General features: G+C 47.1%; 1 non-coding gene and 3 pseudogenes across 1 annotated transcript; 3 read left to right on the forward strand and 1 right to left on the reverse strand.

Moving 5' to 3' along the window:
* Nucleotides 1-8976: 8976 nt before the first annotated feature.
* On the reverse strand, nucleotides 8977-9582 carry LOC128591553 (zinc finger HIT domain-containing protein 1-like; annotated as a pseudogene).
* Nucleotides 9583-12181: 2599 nt separating this feature from the next.
* LOC128593048 (small nucleolar RNA SNORD86) lies at nucleotides 12182-12260 on the forward strand. Its single transcript, XR_008382228.1, has one exon. It is a non-coding gene; the product is annotated as a small nucleolar RNA SNORD86 (small nucleolar RNA).
* A 53-nt stretch (nucleotides 12261-12313) lies between these two features.
* Nucleotides 12314-13158, forward strand: LOC128591551 (nucleolar protein 56-like; annotated as a pseudogene).
* A 546-nt stretch (nucleotides 13159-13704) lies between these two features.
* LOC128591396 (folate receptor alpha-like) lies at nucleotides 13705-16732 on the forward strand (annotated as a pseudogene).
* Nucleotides 16733-19347: the final 2615 nt, after the last annotated feature.

Raw genomic sequence — 19347 nt, forward strand, 5'->3', positions numbered from 1 at the left:
CTACCAAGGGCCGTAAAGTGAGACTCTGTCTCTACAAAAAAAATTAAAAAAAACTTTAATTGAATTGGAGGGTTTTACTGAAAAGGTTATTAGAAGACCTGAGAGGTGAGGAAGTGAGTCCTGTTCATAAATATAAGTGTAAGGAACCTTCCAGGCAGAGGGAAAAGAAAATGTAAAAACCATGGTGGAGGTCATGGGAAGCCACTAGGAGAGGGAGAGGAAATGCTGATGAGGATAGAGAAGTTATGGAGGTGTCTAAGGAAAAGAAGCCACACTATAAAATAATTTAAAGAGGTTTATACTGAGCAAGATTTGAGGACCATGACCAAGAGTCACACCCAAGAATACCTGAGCAAGTGGACTCATGGGGGGTTACAGCTTGGTTTTATACATTTTGGGGAGACAGGAATTACAGGTAAAAGCAATAAATTAATATGTGGAAGGTATATATTGATTTGGCCTAAAAGGTGGAACATTTCAAAGCAGAGGTCTGCAAGGTTGTAGATAGGTTTAAAGATTCTTTGGCTGACAGTTGGCTGAAGGAGTTAGGCTCTAACTGACCAGGAGTCAGAATGCTGAGTTAAGGGTCTGTTAATCAGAGATAAACTACAGGACAGGTGCCCAGACTCGTGGTTTTGTTGTGTATTTTGAGGATCTGCAGGTTATATCTTGCATGGCTTTAGGCCTATTGATGAGTCACAAAGAACATCTCTAAGAAGGGGAGGGAGGCATGGTGAGGCATGTCTGATATCCTTTCTCATGGCTAGCAACTCAGTTTTAGGGATCCCCTTGAGGAAGAGAGATTCCAGTCAGCCAGCCACTTGGGTGAAGGCTTAAGATTTTATTTCAGTTCATAGAGGCACATGATGAGGGATTTTGTGGCTGAATACATTGGCATGCTCCTGTAACCTCAGTTGCTTGGGAAGTTGAGGCTGGTGGATCTCTTCAGCCCAGGAGTTTAAGTCTGCAGTGAGCCAGTGAGATATATGATTGTGCCACGGTACTCCAATCTGGGCCACAAAGTGATATCCTGTCGCAAAAAAAAAAAAAAAAAAAATGTTTTGTATGTCTCTGTGAGGACATCAACCTTTCCTCTGAAGGACATGGGAGCCCTTGTGAGATACTGAGTGATAGGATCAAACCCCACCCAAATAGAATGGACCCACCTAAAAGAATCAACCCCCTGCCCTCTCCCACTGGATGTCCCACCTAAGAAAGGTGAATGGGTCAACGCCCTACCCTACTCTACTGGATATCCCACCTGGGAAAGGTAAATGGGCTAGCCCTGCCCTTACAACATATGTCCAACCTAGGAAAGGGAATGTCCCAACCCCCACCTTCCTGACCTTTAAAACCCCTGCTGGCCATTACCCACATGTGGATTTCTTCCTGGCCCGATTGGAGAGCCTCACCACTTGCACCCAGGTGCAATAAAGCCATTTTAATTGCATAAACCAAGCCTCCCTTCTCCTTTCATCTTATGCTTTGGAATAATCTTTCATCTTTGGCTCCATAACCATTCACCAAGAAGGAGTTAATAAATCTGAGTTAAGGGCAGTGCCTGTGGCTCAGTGAGTAGGGCGCCAGCCCCATATACTGAGGGTGGTGAGTTCGAACCCAAACTGCAATAAAAATTAGCCAAGCATTGGGGCAGGCGCCTGTAGTCCCACCTACTCGGAAGGCTGAGGCAAGAGAATTGCTTAAGCCCAAGAGCTGGAGGTTGCTGTGAGCTGTGCCACCACAACACTCTACTGAGGGCGACAAAATAAGACTCTGTCTCCATGAATAAATAAATAGATAAATAAATACATAAATCTGAGTTAATACATTCTGAGTTAACAAGATTCCCCTCTAGCTGGGACACAGTGGCTCACGCCTATAATCCTAGCACTCTGGGAGGCCGAGGCAGGTGGATTACTGGAGCTCACGAGTTCAAAACCAGCCTGCGCTAAACTGAGATCCCATCTCTACAAAAAATGGAAAAACTGAGGCAAGAGGATCGCTTCAGCCCAAGTTGGAGGTTGCTGTGAGCTATGATGCCACAGCACTCTACCCAGGGTGACAGCTTGAGACTCTATCTAAAAAAAAATAATAATAATAATAGGCTTGGCACCTGTAACACAGTGGTTACGGTGCCAGCCACATACCGAAGCTGGCAGGTTCAAGCCTGGACCAGGCCACTAAACAACAATGACAACTGCAACAAAAAACAACCAGGCGTTGTGGCAGGTGCCTGTAGTCCCAGCTACTTGGGAGGCTGAGGCAAGAGAATTGCTTAAGCCCAAGAGTTTGAGGTTGCTGTGAGCTGTGACATCACAGCACTCTACCAAAGGTGACAAAGTGAGACTCTTGTCTCAAAAAATAAATAAATAAATAAAAATAAGATTCCCCTCTGACTGCTGGGTGAAAATAGACTGTAGCAAGGAAGGAGGAAACACAAAACCTTGAGGAAGCTAAAGGCCATGGCCAGAGATGTTGGCTTGTCCAGGGCATAGAAGAGAAAGTGAGAAGTGGCCAGATTCTGGATATATTCTATACTTGCAGGGATGTCCAACATGTGGCCCATGGGCAGCATGTGGTTTATATGAAGTTTTTTTGCTTATATGTGATGGCAGATATTATGAAAATTATGTGTGGACTTTTTTTTTTTTGAGACAGAGTCTCATTTTGTCACCCTCGATTGGGTGCTATAGCATCATAGCTCATCATAGCAACTTCAAACTCTTGGGTTCAAGCAATCCTCTTGATACAGCTTCCAAGGAGCTGGGACTAAAAGTGCCTGCCACAATGCCCAGCTATTTTTTAGATACAAGGTCCTCACTTTTGCTCAGGCTGGTCTCAAACTTGTAAGCTCAGGCTATCCACCCACCTCGCCCTGCCAGAGTGTTAGGATTACGGGGGTGAGCCACTGCGCCCAGCCTGGACCTTTTCTTTTTTTTTTTCTTTTGGTTTTTATTTTATTTTATTTTATATTTTTTTGTTTATTTTATTTTATTTTGTTGTTTATTTTTTATTTCTTTACTTTTTTTTGTTGTTGTTGTTGAGACAGGGTCCCACCCTATGCCCCTGAGCAGAGTGCAGTGGGTGTTGTAGCTCACCACAACCTCAGACTTGGGCTGCGGGCACCTCGCTGCTCAGGCTCCGGAAGCTGCTGGGATTACAGATGCTTGCCGCATCGCCCAGCTGGGTTTTTCCATTTTTTTCATGAGTCGGGGTCTCACTGTCGCTCATTGCGACAGAGTCTCACTTTGTCACCCTCAGTAGAGTTCTATTACATCATAGCTCACAGCAACCTTAAACTCTTGGGCTTAAGCGATTCTCTTGCCTTAGCCTCCCTAGTAGCTGGGACTATACCTGCCACAACACCTGGCTGTATTTGGTTTGTTTAGCAGGCCAGGGCCAGGTTCAAACCTAGCAGCCCTAGAGCATGTGGCCTAACTACTGAGCTACAGGCGCCCTCTTTGGTTTCTTTTTGTTCATCAGCTTTTGTTAGTGTGGCTATACATATATATGTATTTTTGGAGACAGAGTCTCACTTTAGTGTTGGTATATTTATTTATTTATTTTATTTTTTATTTTTTTTTGGTTTTTGGCTGGGGCTGGGTTTGAACCCGCCACCTCCAGCATATGGGACTGGTGCCCTACTCCTTGAGCCACAGGCACTGCCCGGTATATTTAATGTGTACCCCAAGACAACTTTTCTTTTTCCAATGTGGCCCAGAGAATCTAAACAACTGGACACCTGAGGGAAAACCTAAAGGAATTGTTAACAGAATATAAGGCAAGTGAGAGAGGAGTTACGCTAATATTTTTTGCCTTACCAACTAAAAAGGAGGAGTCACCTTTATCAGAAGTCAGGGAAGACTGGGGAGAAGTAGATTAGTGGAGGGCAAAGGCCAGTTTGGGAAATGTTAAGTTTGAAATTTTAGTTAGACAGGTAGATGTTTCCATCAGGCATTCAGAGGAGGGCTCTAGACTAGAGATGAAATTTGACAATTATGAGCCAATGTAAATTACCAAGGGAGGCTCGGCGCCTGTGGCTTAAGTGGGTAAAGCGCCAGCCACATACACCTGAGCTGGCAGGTTCAAATCCAGCCTATGCCTGCCAAACAACAATGATGGCTGCAACCAAAAAATAGCCGGGCGTTGTGGTGGGCGCCTGTAGTCCCAGCTGCTTAGGAGGCAGAGGCAGGAGAATGGCTTAAGCCCAGGAGTTGGAGGTTGCTGTGAGCTGTGATGCCTCGGCCCTCTACCCAGGACGACAGCTTGAGACTCTGTCTCAAAAAAAATAAAAATAAAAATAAAAATTACCAAGGGAGTTAATGGTGCCTCAAAAAAAAAGAGGTTGAGAAGGCCAGGTGCTCTGGCTCATTCCTGTAATCCTAGCACTCTGGGAGGCAAGATGGGTGAATCATCTGAGTTCAGGATTTCGAGACCAGCTCCGAGCAAGAGTGAGATCCCATCTTTAAAAATAGCTGGGTATTTGGGTGGCACCTGTGGCTCAGTGAGTAGGGCACCGGCCCCATATGCCTAGGGTGGCGGGTTCAAACCCAGCCCCAGCCCAACTGCAACAAAAAAATAGCCGGGCATTGTGGCAGGCGCCTGTGGTCCCAGCTGCTTGGGAGGCTGAGGCAGGAGAATCGCGTAAGCCCAAGAGCTGGAGGTTGCTATGAGCCATGTAACATCATGGCACTCTACCTGAGCACGGTACAGTGAGACTCTGTCTCTATAAAAAAAAAAAAAATAGCTGAGTATTGGCTTGGCGCCCACAGCTCAGTGAGTAGGGCACCAGCCACATACACCAAGGGTGGCAGATTTGAGTCTGACCCGGGCCTGCTAAGCAACAGTGACAACTACAACAAAAAATAGCCAAGCACTGTGGCAGATACCTGTAGTCCTAGCTACTTGGGAAGCTGAGACAAGAGAATCACTTAAGCCCAAGAGTTTGAGGTTGCTGTGAGCTGTGTGATGCCACAGCACTCTACCCAGGGTGACAAAATGAGACTCTGTCTCAAAAAAAAAAGAAAAAAAAATAGCTGGGTATTGTGGCAGCCACCTGTAGTTCCAGCTACTTGGGAGACTGAGGGAAGTAGTAGATCCCTTGAGCCCAGGAGTTTGAGGTTGTTGTGAGCTATGATGCCATAGCACTCTACCAAAGGCAACAAAATGAGACTCTGTCTCAAAAAAAAGAAGAAAAAAAAGTAAAGAAGAAAAAAATTATAAAATTTATGGGGTACGGGTGGCGCCTGTTGCTCAGTGAGTAGAGCGCAGGCCCCATATGCCGAGGGTGGCGGGTTCAAACCCAGCCCTGGCCAAACTGCAACAAAAAAATAGCCGGGCGTTGTGGCGGGCGCCTGTAGTCCCAGCTGCTCAGGAGGCTGAGGCAAGACAATCGCGTAAGCCCAAGAGTTAGAGGTTGCTGTGAGCCGTGTGACGCCATGGCACTCTACCCAAGGGCGGTACAGTGAGACTCTGTCTCTACAAAAAAAAAAAAAAAAAATTTATGGGGTACGTGTATGGGTGATCACTGTATAACTCTTTCAACTGTACTGTATGTTTAAAAAATTGCCTAATAAGGGCGGTGCCTGTGGCTCAAGGAGTAGGGCGCCAGTCCCATATGCTGGAGGTGGCAGGTTCAAACCCAGCCCCGGCCAAAAAACCACAAAAAAAAAAGAAATTGAAAAAAAAAAATTGCCTACTAAAATATTGGAAAATGAAAAAAGAGGGAGAGAGTGCTGGTTGCCGTAGGTCAGTGATTAGTGTACCAGCCCTGTTCTCAAGGGCCGGCAGGTTCGAGCTTTGCCTGGGCCTATAAACCAAATAAAATATAGTAAAAGAGATTCAGAGATGGAGCCCTGTCCTCACCAGTGTTAGGAGATCAGGAAGATGCAGAGGGAACAAAAAAAAAAAACATTACTTGGCACCCATAGCACAGTGGTTACAGCACCAGCTACATACACAGAGGCTGTCAGGTTCGAACCCAGCCTGGGCCAGCTAAACAACAATGACAACTGCAACAAAAAATAGCCGGGCATTGTGGCAGGTTCCTATAGTCCCAGATACTTGGCAGCCTGAGGCAAGAGAATTGCTTAAGCCCAAGAGTTTGAGGTTTGCTGTGAGCTGTGACGCCACCACACTCTACCAAGGGTGACAAAATGAGACTCTGTCTCACAAAAAAAAAAAAAAAAAGCAGAGAGGTGATCCAGAAGTTGAAGAAAGACAGAAAGAGTATAATGTTGAAACTACTGAGCAAGGGCATTAAGTGTGGCTGATAGGTCAAGTAAGTTCATAATTGAGACATGGCCACTGGATATAGCAATGAGGAATTCCTTGGTAGCATCAACAAGCATAGTTCCTGTGGACGTGTGGGAGCAAAAGCCAGACAAAAGGAAGTTTAAGAGGGTGGTGCCTGTGGCTCAGTGGTTAGGGTGCTGGCCCCATATACCGCCCTGGCCAAACTGCAACAAAAAATAGCCGGGCGTTGTGGCGGGCACCTATAGTCCCAGCTAATCGGGAGGTTGAGGCAAGAGAATTGCCTAAGACCAAGAGTTTGAGGTTGCTGTGAGCTATGACTCCATAGCACTCTACCCAGGGCAACAGCTTGAGAGACTGTCTCAAAAAAAAAGAGAGAGAGATAGAACTATCTCTATCCAAGAGGAAAAAGAGGGTCAAATACTGGGAGGTGTTTTGTGTGTGTCAGTCTCAAGCTGTCATCCTGGGTAGAGTGCCATGATGTAATAGCTCACAGCAACCTCCTACTAGGGTTCAAGTGATCCTCTTGCCTCAGTTTTTCTATTTTTAGTAGAGATGGGGTCTCACTTTTGCTCAGGCTGGTCTTGAACTTGTGAGCTTAAGCAAGCCACCTGCCTCAGCCTCCCAGAGTGGTAGGATTACAGGCGTGAGCCACCTCGCCTGGCCAAATACTGGGAGTTTTATTGGACGGAAGATCCAAGATTCAGGGGTTCATGGCGGGCCCGTGTTTCTCTCATTTATGCCTCATAAGGCTCTAGCTGCACAAGAAGAGCTAGCTGAGCAACCTGAGCAAGCAGCTTCAGGAGGACATAGTGTTTGATATGGAAAAGCTGATAAACCAGGGGACGTCCATGCAGGTACCACTCAAGCCCACCAAATTTTATTAAATTCTCATAGGGTAACCAATCTAATCCACTAAACGGTCTTTCTGCAAAAGCTGGGCGTTATGGCGGCGCCTATAGTGTCAGGTCAGGAGGCTGAGGGAAGACAATCACATAAGCCCAAGAGCTGGACGTTGCTGTGAGCTGTGACACCATAGCACTCTACCCAGGGTGACAAAGTGAGAGTCTGTCTCAAAAAAAAAAAAAAGAAGGAAAAACTTAGGGAAGGTATTATTCAGATCACAGCAGGGGAGCAAACATGGCAGATCTACCCTTCTCCAGCTCCTGGCACCCAGGGTGCTGAATTATGTAGAAAGTTCACAATCTGGGCTCAACGCCTGCAGCTCAGCAGCTAGGGCTCCAGCTACATACACTGGAGCTGGCAGGTTTAAACACAGCCTGGGCCTGCTAAACAACAATGACAACTACAACTAAAAAAAATAGCCTGGCGTTATGGTGGGGGCCTGTAGTCCCAGCTACTTGGGAGGCTGAGGCAAGAGAATCTCTTAAGTCTAAGAGTTTGAGGTTGCTGTGAGCTGTGATGTCATAGCACTCTACCGAGGGCAACATAGTGAGACTCTGTCTCAAAAAAAAAAAAAAAAAAGAGGGTGGTGCCTGTGGCTCAGTGAGTGGGGTGCTGGCCCCATATACTGAGGGTGGTGGATTCGAACCCAACCCCGGCCAAATTGCAACAATAAAAAAAAATTAAAAAAAAAAAATTAGGGCGGCGCCTGTGGCTCAGTCGGGCGCTGGCCCCATATACCAAGGGTGGCGGGTTCAAACCCGGTCCCTGCTGAACTGCAACCAAAAAATGGCTGGGTGTTGTGGCGGGCACCTGTAGTCCCAGCTACTTGGGAGGGTGAGGCAAGAGAATCGCTTAGGCCCAGGAGTTGGAGGTTGCTGTGAGCTGTGTGATGCCATGGCACTCTACCAAGGGCCATAGGGTGAGACTCTGTCTCTACAAAAAAAAAAAAAAAGAAACTTCACAATCTACAATCCATAATCTACACAAGTGGAAGGTCCTGTACACCTTTATACCTAGAGGAAACAATAGAGGCAAGGTGCCAAGCAGCAGTTACATAAGCATGACGTCACTGTACACAGTTAGGGCTGTCTAGGAACACATGGCACTTTCCCCTAGATGAGAAAGCCCAAACAACTTTGTTGGACCCTATACTTACCTAAAACACTCAGATACTCATTGCTTCAGATTAAAGTATAAATGGTTCAGGGGCAATCTAGGTTCTTTATAATCTCACACTGACATTCTTCTTTTTTTTGAGACAGAGTCTCACTTTGTCACCTGGGTAGAGTGCTGTGGTGTCATAGCTCACAGTAATCTCAAACTCCTGGGCTCAAGTGAGCCTCTTGCTTTAGATTTTCATTTTTAGTAGAGAAGGGGTCTCACTCTTTAGCTCAAACGATCTACCCACCTCAGCCTTCCAGAGTGCTAGGATTATAGGCATGAGCCACCATGCTGGGCTACTGGCATTCGTCTTTTTTTTGAGACAGAGTCTCACTTTGTCACCCTTGGTAGAGTACCATGGCGTCACAGCTCACAGCAACCTTCAGCTCTTGGGCTTAGGCGATTCTCTTGCCTCAGCCTCCCAAGAAGCTGAGATTACAGGCGCCCACCACAACGCCGGCTATTTTTGTTGTTGTTGTTGTTGCAGTTTGGCCGGAGCCGGGTTTGAACTCACCACCCTCAGTATATGGGGCTGGTGCCCTGCTCACTGAGCCACAGGCACCACCCTTTTTATTTTTTCTTGGCACGAGATCTTTATTATAACAGCACTCAGTGTGCCCAGCCCACCTCCCACCATCCCTGGATGGGAGACTGGTCTTCCCTGGTAGGTTAAGTTTTGTTGGATAAGTGCATGAGGAAGTGGCTCCTCTCTTGGTCCAGGAAGAGTCCCCTCCTTCTACTGATGCCTTTCAGAGGCCAGGTGATACACAGAGGCCCTGTCTCCAGAGATGCCCAGGCTCACATGGTCCACTTAAGACATCTGGTCTCCTGATGGGTTCCCAGGCAGCATACAGTACAATACTGGGCGCCACAGCTGACGCAGGTATATGGGGAGGAGAAGCCACAGACAGCACAGAAGGGGCGCTGGGGCCGTGATGGGGACCCTGCACAGGCTGTCAGGTAGTTGGGGCCCTTGACCACACTTAAGTTCTGCTCCTCCAACAAGGCCTGAAAGTTTTTTCAGAAGCGAAGTTTAAAATGATCACCTCTAATTTTCTTCTTTTTCTTTCAAGTGTCTGCATCGTCATCAAATTGAGGCAGCCTCTTGCCAAGCTGGGGGAGTCCAGCATGGGGATCATCCTGGAAGTTGTCATTCTCCAAGGCCTCGAGCTGCCTGTTGATGCGATGCTGCCAAGCTGCCTAGTCCGGTACCCGTCGCTACCCAGGGTCTTGAGCGTGGACCGAAGTTTTCTTCTCCACCATTTAGACAACCCCCACCCTTTTTTTTTTTTATGAGACAGAGTCTCACTTTATCACCCTTGGTAGAGTGCCATGGCGTCACACCTCACAGCAACCTCCAGCTCTTGGGCTTAGGTGATTCTCTTATCTCAGCCTCCGGAGTAGCTGGGACTACAGGTGCCCGCCACAATGCCCTGCTATTTTTTTTTTTTGTTGTTGTTGTTGTTACAGTTTGGCTGGGGCTGGGTTTGAACCCGCCACCCTCGGTATATGGGGCCGGCGCCCTACTCTCTGAGCCACAGCCACCGCCTCTCCCTTTTTTTTTTTTGAGACAGAGTCTTACTATTGCCCTTAGTAGAGTGCCAGCTCACAGCAACCTAGTAGACAGAGTCTACTAGTTGCCCTTAGTAGAGTGCTAGCTCACAGCAACCTCAAACTCTTGGGTTTAAGCAATTCTCTTGCCTCAGCCTCCCAAGTAGCTGGGACTACAGGTGCCTACCACAATGCCCAGCTGTTTTTTTGTTGTAATTGTCATTGTTGTTTGACATGCCTGGGTTGGGTTTGAACCCACCAGCTCCAGTGTATGTGGCTGGCACCCTAGCTGCTAAGCTACAGGTGCGGAGCCTGGCATTCTTCTTTAACTTTGTTTTTCCCTAGACTATCTTCAATTATGAGCAAACTGTGTTACCATATAGACCTGCTACTTAACTACCCTCTCCGCAGGCCTCTATACATACTTTTCCCTTCAGTACAGGAGTCCTTTCATTCCCCATTGGGTAACATGCCTGTGCAGACATATACCAAGTGGCATCTATTACTAAATGCTATACAATTAGCAGTTCTTAGCCATTTTGGGAGGGCAGAATTTCTGGTACCCTATTGTAAAAAATGTTGTATGTATGTGCACCTCCAGGTTTGCTTTCAATTTCATAAGAATTTAAAGCTGTCCTGGACCCTACATAAGGACCTTTATTCCAGGTGGCATCTGTGGCTCAAAGGAGTAGGTGCCAGCCTCATATACCGGAGGTGGTGGGGTCAAACCCAGCCCTGGCCAAAAACTGCAAAAAAAAAAAGAACCTTTGTTCCTAGACATGCATGAATGAATGAATGAAAGGGACTAATTTTCTCAATGTCTTTTCTTTCTTCTTTTGATCTCAAATTACAAGCCCATACTAAAATCACCTGAATGTCAATCCTTCCTATGTGCAGCAACTCTGCCCTTTCTGCTGCCCAGAGGCATCTCAAACTTAATACACCAAAGGTAGGCTGGGCACGGTGGCTCACACCTGTAATCCTAGCACTCTGGGAGGCCAGGCAGGTGGATTGCTTGAGCTCAGGAGTTCAAGACCAGCCTGAGCAAGATCAAGACACCATCTCTAAAACCAGCTGAGCATTGTGGCAGATGCCTATAGTCCCAGTTATTCGGGAGGCTGAGGAAAGAGGATCACTTGAGGCCAAGAGTTTGAGGTTGCTGTGAGCTATGACACCACAGCACTCCACTGGGCGACAAAATGAGACTCTGTCTCAAAAAAAAGAAAAAAATACACTGAAGGTACATGGTATCCAGATAAAAGATCTCGCCGAGGGTGGAGCCTGTGGCTCAGTGAGTAGGGCGCCAGCCCCACATACCGAGGGTGGGAGGTTCAAACCCAGCCATAGCCGGGCGTTGTGGTGGGCGCCTGTGGTCCCAGCTGCTCGGGAGGCTGAGGCAGGAGAATTGCGGGAACCCGGGAGCTGGAGGTTGCTGTGAGTCCTGTGACATCATGGTACTCTACTGAGGGCGGTAAAGTGAGACTCTGTCTCTACAAAAAAAAAAAAGATCTCGCTGAAAATCTTGACTTCTATAATCTACAGGAAAGCTGAATTAAAATATGGATATTCCTCAAAGGCAAATCAGAAAGCTGGAAAACCAACCTGACAAATTCTCATGAAAAGGTAGTATGAGGTCAGGCAGATTGGCTCATGCCTGTAATCCTAGTACTCTGGGAAGCCAAGGCAGGTGGATCACTTGATCTTAGGAGTTTAAGACGAGCCTGAGCAAGAGTGAGACCCCCATCTCTACTAAAAAAATAGAAAAAATTAGGGCAGCGCCTATGGCTCAGAGGAGTAGGGCGCTGGCCCCATATACTGGAGGTGGTGGGTTCAAACCCGCAAACCTGGCCCTGGCCAAAAACTGCAAAAAAAAAGAAAAAATTAGACAGGCATTGTGGTACACACCTATAGTCCCATCTACTCAGGAGGCTGAGGCAAGAGGATCAGTTGAGCCCAAGGGTTTGAGGCTGCTGTGAGTCATGACACCATAGCACTCTACTCAAGGCAACAGAGTGAGACGCTATCTCAAAAAAGCCAAAGAAAGGCTTGGTGCCTGTGTAGCTCAGTGGTTAGGGTGCTGGCCACATACACCAGAGCTGGCAGGTTCAAACCCACCCCAGGTCTGTTAAATAACAATGACAACTAAAACAAAAAATAATAGCCAGGTGTTGTGGTGGGTCCCTATAATCACAGCTACTTGGGAGGCTAAGGCAAGAGAATTGCTTAAGCCCAAGAGTTTGAGGTTGCTGTGAGCTATGATGCCACAGCACTCTACCAAGGGCAACATAATGAGATTTTGTCTTGAAAGAAAGATAAAGAAAAGAAAAGCTCCCTGACCTATACAGCCATGTGCTATGGGGGTGATGGCCAGTCCTGGTGTCTGAGTGATTCCCAGGGCCCAGCAAAGGACCAAGTTTCCAGAGCCCTGAAGACAAGGGGTAACACACCAAAATATGGACTCATTTTCCACTCCACCTTCATTGGCAGAGCAGCTGCCAAGAACAAAGGCCGAATCTCCCGATACCTGGCAAACAAATGCAGTATTGCCTCACAAATCGATTGCTTTTCTGAGGTACCCACGAGCGTATTTGGGGAGAAGCTTCGGGAACAAGTTGAGGAGCAGCTGTCCTTTTATAAGACTGGAGAGATTCCACGAAAGAATCTGGATGTCATGAAGGAAGCAATGGTTCAGGCAGAGGAAGCAGCTGCTGAGATCCCTAGAAAACTGGAGAAACAGGAGAAGAAACGCTTGAAGAAGGAAAAGAAATGACTGGCTGCACTTGCCTTCGCTTCTTCAGAAAACAGCAGTAGCACTCAGGAGAAGTGTGAGGATACAGTGGAAAAACCCAAAAAGAAAAAAAAGCAAAAGCCCCAGGAGTTTCCTCAGGAGAATGGAATGGAAGACCACCCATCTATCCCTGTCTCTAAACCCAAGAAAAAGGAATCTTTTTCCAAGGAGGAGTTGGTTAGTAGTGATCTTGAGGAGGCCACTAGCATTGTTAAGTCCCCCCAAGAAGAAGAAAGCTTCACCCAAGGAGGAAATAGTAGTTAGTGATCCTGAAGAGGCAGGCAACAAGAGCATGTCTAAGAAAAAGAGGAAATTCTCCTCTAAGGAGGAGATGGTCAGCAGCGGGCCGGAACAGGTTGTAGGCATCAAAAGCAGCTTCAAGAAGAAAAAGTTCCACAAAGATCCCCAGGAAGATTAGAATGGACATTCCCTGTGAGGAAGGGGTATCCCATACCCCACAGAGACATTTCCCACCCTGTGTCCCATGCCTCAATAAAAACAAATTCACAAAGTTAAAAAAAAAAAAAAGAAAGAAAAAGAAAAGAAAAGAAGGGCGGCGCCAGTGGCTCAGTGAGTAGGGCACCGGCCTCGGCACCCACCAAGGGTGGCAGGTTCAAACCTAGCCCCAGCCAAACAACAACACCAAAAAAAAAAAAAATAGCAGAGCATTGTGGCCGGCACCTGTAGTCCCAGCTACTCGGGAGGCTGAGGTAAGAGAATCACCTAAGTCCAGGAGCTGGAGGTTGCTGTGAGCTGTGATGCCATAGCACTCTACCGAGGGCAACAAAGTAACTCTGTCTCAAAAAAAAAAAAAAAGGAAAGAAAGGGCACTATGAAAAAAACAAGCATAATAATAGAAGAGAGACTGGCAAGGTGGTTCACACCTATAATACCAGAATTTGGGGGGCCGAAGTAGGAAGATCAAGATCAACCTGCCTCTACAAAAAACAAAAAACCAAAAATAATAAATAAATTAAATCAGTGATAATTTTATCACAACGCTACCAAGGTAAAGGATAAAAGTTCTACAATAATCTCAATAAACGATGAAAGCATTTGTGGTAAGCATGGAGTTGGGCCACCCAGAACCTCCTTCAAAGTGGGCCTTGATGCTTAGATGTGGGGGATACAGTAGCAAATAAGTCTCCAGCTCTCAATCTTTCAGTATCTGCCTCAGCTTCAGAGAGCTATCTCTTCTCAGGCCACACCCTTCCCATGATAGCTCATGGCCGGTGACTGAACAAAGTAAAGTTACAAAGGCCTGACTAGTCTGGTCTGTATAGGATACTCTGACAGACCATTCTCTACTGTTTGATGGAGATTTCAAGTCACAGTACAAGTTCTCCCTCTGCCAATCTTTCTGCCTCTTTTCTTTATATATGTTGGTCCATAATAAATATCTTGCTCCCCGAAATCCATTTCCCCATTTGTTTCCAGAAAGCTCATCCACAATATGGTATTCAACATCATTCTTTTTTTTTTTGTTGTTTGTTTGTTTGTTTTTGTAGAGACGGAGTCTCACTGTACCGCCCTTGGGTAGAGTGCCGTGGCGTCACACGGCTCACAGCAACCTCTAACTCTTGGGCTTACGCGATTCTCCTGCCTCAGCCTCCTGAGCAGCTGGGACTACAGGCGCCTGCCACAACCCCCGGCTATTTTTCTGTTGCAGTTTGGCTGGGGCTGGGTCCGAACCCGCCACCCTCGGCATATGGGGCCGGCGCCCTACTCACTGAGCCACAGGCGCCGCCCTCTTTTTTTTTTTTTTTTTGTAGAGACAGAGTCTCACTGTACCGCTCTCGGGTAGAGTGCCATGACGTCACACGACTCACAGCAACCTCTAACTCTTGGGCTTACGCGATTCTCTTGCCTCAGCCTCCCGAGCAGCTGGGACTACAGGTGCCCACCACAACACCCGCCTATTTTTTTGTTGCAGTTTGGCCGGGGCTGGGTTATGCGGCCCTCAGCATATGGGGCCGGCGTCCTACTCACTGAGCCACAGGCGCCGCCCTTCAACATCATCCTTATTAAAAACAAACAAAATAGGGCGACGCCTGTGGCTCAGTCGGTAGGGCGCTGGCCCCATGTACCGAGGGTGGCGGGTTCAAACCCGGCCCCGGCCGAACTGCAACCAAAAAATGGCCGGGCATTGTGGCAGGCACCTGTAGTCCCAGCTACTCCGGAGGCTGAGGCAAGAGAATCACTTAAGCCCGGGAGTTGGAGGTTGCTGTGAGCTGTGTGAGGCCACAGCACTCTACTGAGGGCCATAGGGTAAGACTCCGTCTCTACAAAAAAAATAAATAAATAAATAAAGGAAAACAACATAAAATTCTATAAACTTATGATTGAAGGCAATTCCTTTGAAATGAATTCAATAACAAAACCCATAACATATCCAGGACTAAACCAAAGAAGATTCATATGAAAAAACTATAAAATTTTGAATGCATTTTAAAATCCTACAAAATACATATAATGATATATTCCTTGGATGCAAAGACTTAATATCGAAGCTATTAGTACTACCCTAATAGCAGTTTTTAAGTTAATCTTTAAAAATTTAGTATTGAACATGAATGGATTAACAAACTGGGATATAGGCATACCATAGGATACTATTCATCTCCTACAAAAGATGGAAATTTTGCATCCTCTATAACAACCTGGATGGATTTTGAGAACATCACAAGACTGGAAAAACAAGCATCTCAAGTACTCATAGCAGTTTCAAACAGTCAGAGACCTGGCCACTAACCACAGCTCTACCTTCAAGGACAGCAATGGCCCAGCAAGTGACAACATAGCTGTTGCTCCTTCTAGCTGTTGGGGGAGTTGTGGCACAGGAAACTACTCAGGCCAAGACTGAGCTTCGCAATGTCTGTATAGATGCTAAACACCACAGGGAAAAGAAGGAGCCTGAGGACAACTTGCATGGTCAGTGCAGTCCCTGGAAGAAGAATGCCTGCTGCTCCACCAACACCAGCCAGGAAGCCCACAAGCATAATTCCTATCTATATAACTTCAACTAGGACCACTGTAGAGTGATAGAACCCATCTGCAAATGGCTTTTTTTTTTTTTTGTAGAGACAGAGTCTCACTTTATGGCCCTCGGTAGAGTGCCGTGGCCTCACACAGCTCACAGCAACCTCCAACTCCTGGGCTTAAGTGATTCTCTTGCCTCAGCCTCCCGAGTAGCTGGGACTACAGGCGCCGGCCACAACGCCCGGCTATTTTTTGGTTGCAGTTTTTGGCCGGGGCTGGGTTTGAACCCACCACCCTTGGTATATGGGGCCGGCGCCTTACTGACTGAGCCACAGGCACCGCCCATGGCTTTTTTTTTTTTTTTTGAGACAGAGCCTCAAGGTGTCACCCTGGGTAGAGTGCCATGGCATCACAGCTCATAGCAACCTCCCAACTCCTGGGCTCAAGCGATTCTCCTGCCTCTGCTTCCTAAGTACCTGGGACTACAGGTGCCCGCCACAACACCCGGCTATTTTTCAGTTGCAACCATCATTGTTGTTTGGTGGGCCTGGGCTGGATTCGAACACGCCAGCTCAGCTGTATGTGGCTGGCACCTTAGCCACTTGAGCCACAGGCGCTGAGCCTGCAAATGGCATTTCATCCAGGACACCTGCCTCTATGAGTGTTCTCCTAACTTGGGACCCTGGACCCAGCAAGTTAGCGAAAAGGGCGGGTCCTGAATGTGCCCCTGTGCAAAGAGGATTGTGAGCGCTGGTGGGAAGATTGTCGAACCTCCTACACTTGCAACAGCAACTGGCACAAGGGCTGGAACTGGACCTCCGGGCGTAACCATTCTCCAGTGAAAGCTGCCTGCCTCCCCTTCCATTTCTACTTCCCCACACCTGCTCTGTGCAAGGAAATCTGGAGTCACTCTTACAAAGTTAGCAACTATAGCCAAGTGGCCATTGCATGCAGATGTGGTTTGACCCAAACAAGGGCAACCCCAGTGAGGTGGTGATGAGGTTCTATGCTGAGGCCATGAGTGGGGCTGGGCTCCATAGAACCTGGGCTTCCCTTCTCAACCTGGCCCTCATGCTCCTCCTGCTACTCTGCTGACCTCTCTTTGCCCTCTGATAACGGGACATCCCTGCCCTGCTTGGCCCCACAGCTCCCGGCTACTCACTCCTGCTCCATGGTGGTACCTCTGACAGCCAGTTTAAATAAACTAGACCCTGGGCGGCACGTGTGGCTCAAGGAGTAGGGCGCCGGTCCCATATGCTGGAGGTGGCGGGTTCAAACCCAGCCCCGGCCAAAAACAAACAAAAAAAAATAGACGATAAATAAACTAGACCCAGGCGGCACCTGTGGCTCAGTGAGTAGGGCGCCGGCCCCATATGCCAAGGGTGGTGGGTTCAAACCCAGCCCTGGCCAAACTGCAACAACAAAAAAATAGCCAGGCGTTGTGGCGGGCGCCTATAGTCCCAGCTGCTCAGGAGGCTGAGGCAAGAGAATCACATAAGCCCAACAGCTGGAGGTTGCTGTGAGCCGTGTGACGCCACCGCACTCTACCGAGGGCAGTAAAGTGAGACTCTGTCTCTACCAAAAAAAAAATAAATAAATAAAAATAAACTAGACACTCCAAAAAACAAAACAAAACAATCATAGACCCACAGTAGAGAAAATCTCCATTAAACTCAAGAAGGGGGGAAGAGAAGAAGGGTTTGATAGCTCCCCACCTAATGAGTACAATGCATGGATATATGGTACATTCCCTGGGTATAGGACACAACTACAACTCTGATTCTTACCTGTCATGTGTAAATTATATAACATAATGGTTTGCATCCACATATTAATCTGAAATAAAAAAGGATGAAAAAAACAAAAACGAAATAGAACTTAAGAGAAATTCAAACTTCCCTAGTGTTTTGGGTTCTTTTGCTTTTTTATTTTATTTTTTTGAGACAGTCTCACTTCATTGTCCAGGCTAGAGTGCTGTGTTGTCATAGCTTGCAGCAACCTCAAATTCCTGGGTTCAAGTGATTCTCTTCCCTCAGCCACCTGAACTACAGGCAACTGCCACCATTTCCCGCTAATTTTTCTATTTTATTTTAGTAGAAACAAGGTCTTGTTATTCAGGCTGGTCTTGAGCCCCTGAGCTTAAGGGATCCTCCCACTTGGGCCTCCCAGAGTGCTAGGATTATAGGCATGAGCCACTGTACCTGTTTTTTGATTTTTTTTTTTTTTTTTGTAGAGACAGAGTCTCACTGTACCGCCCTCCAGTAGAATGCCATGATATCACACTGCTCACAGCAACCTCTAACTCTTGGGCTTACACGATTCTCTTGCCTCAGCCTCCCAAGCAGCTGGGACCACAGGCGCCCGCCACAACACCCGGCTATTTTTTTGTTGTTGTTGTCGCAGTTCGGCCAAGGCTGGGTTTGAACCTGCCACCTTAGGCATATGGGGCCAGCACCCTACTCACTGAGCCACAGGTGCCACCCCTGTTTTTTGATTTTTTAGAAACAGGGTCTTGCTATGCCGCCAAGGCTGATCTTTTTTTTTTTTTTTTGTAGAGACAGAGTCTCACTTTACCGCCTTCAGTAGAGTGCCATGATGTCACAGGACTCACAGCAACGTCTAGCTCTTGGGCTTCCGCGATTCTCCTGCCTCAGCCTCCTCAGCAGCTGGGACTACAGGCGCCGGCCACAACGCCCGGCTACTTTTTGGTTGCAGTTCAGCGGGGGCTGGGTTTGAACCCGCCACCCTCAGTATATGGGGCCGGCGCCCTACTCACTGAGCCACAGGCGCCACCGCCAAGGCTGATCTTAAACTTCTGAGCTCAATTCATCCTCCTCCCTCATCCTCTTGAGTAGCCAGGTGTACAGGTACATGCCACCGTGCCTAGTTCAAATACAGAATTTGAATGGATTAAAGAGGCCAACCTAAAAAATAAAAATATAAAATATTAGTATCTTGGCAAGGCCCATAGCTCAGTGGGTAGGACGCCAGCAACATACACTGAGGCTGGAGGGTTCGAACTTGGCCTGGGGCAGCTAAAACAACAATGACAACTACAACCATAACAAAAAAATTGCTGGGTGTTGTGGCGGGTGCCTGTACTCCCAACTTCTTGGGAGGCTGAGACAAGAGAATCGCTTAAGCCCAAGAGTTTGAGGTTGCTGTGAACTGTGATGCCACAGTCCTCTACCCAGGGTGACTCTGTCTCAAAAAAAAAAAAAAAATTAGCATCTTGTACATATCCCTCCAGAACCCTTTCAATGCATCTACATACATATCTGTATCTATAGCTATAGACACATACAGTCTTACAGAAATCTTATTTTCATTAATAAAAACCTATTATAGCTGGTGCCTGTGGCTTAGGGTAGGCCGCTGGCCCCAAATGCTGAAGGTGGTGGGTTCAAACCCAGCCCCGACCAAACTGCAACGAAAAATAGCCAGGCGTTGTGGTGGGTGCCTATAGTCTCAGCTACTCGGGAGGCTGAGGTAACAGAATCACCTAAGCTTATGAGTTGGAGGTTGCCAGGAGCTGTGACGCTACGGCACTCTATCGAGGGCATTAAAGTGAGATGCTGCCTCTATTTAAAAAGAAAAAGCCTACTATAAATATTATTTTGCTTTTTTCACTCAGTTGTAAGTACTATTATCATCTTCATTTCACAAATAAACAAACTAAGTCACAGAGATGTGACCTTCTTTGCCTAAAG

Source organism: Nycticebus coucang, chromosome 8 (genome assembly GCF_027406575.1).
Source record: "Nycticebus coucang isolate mNycCou1 chromosome 8, mNycCou1.pri, whole genome shotgun sequence".
NCBI classification, from domain to species: Eukaryota; Metazoa; Chordata; class Mammalia; order Primates; family Lorisidae; genus Nycticebus; species Nycticebus coucang.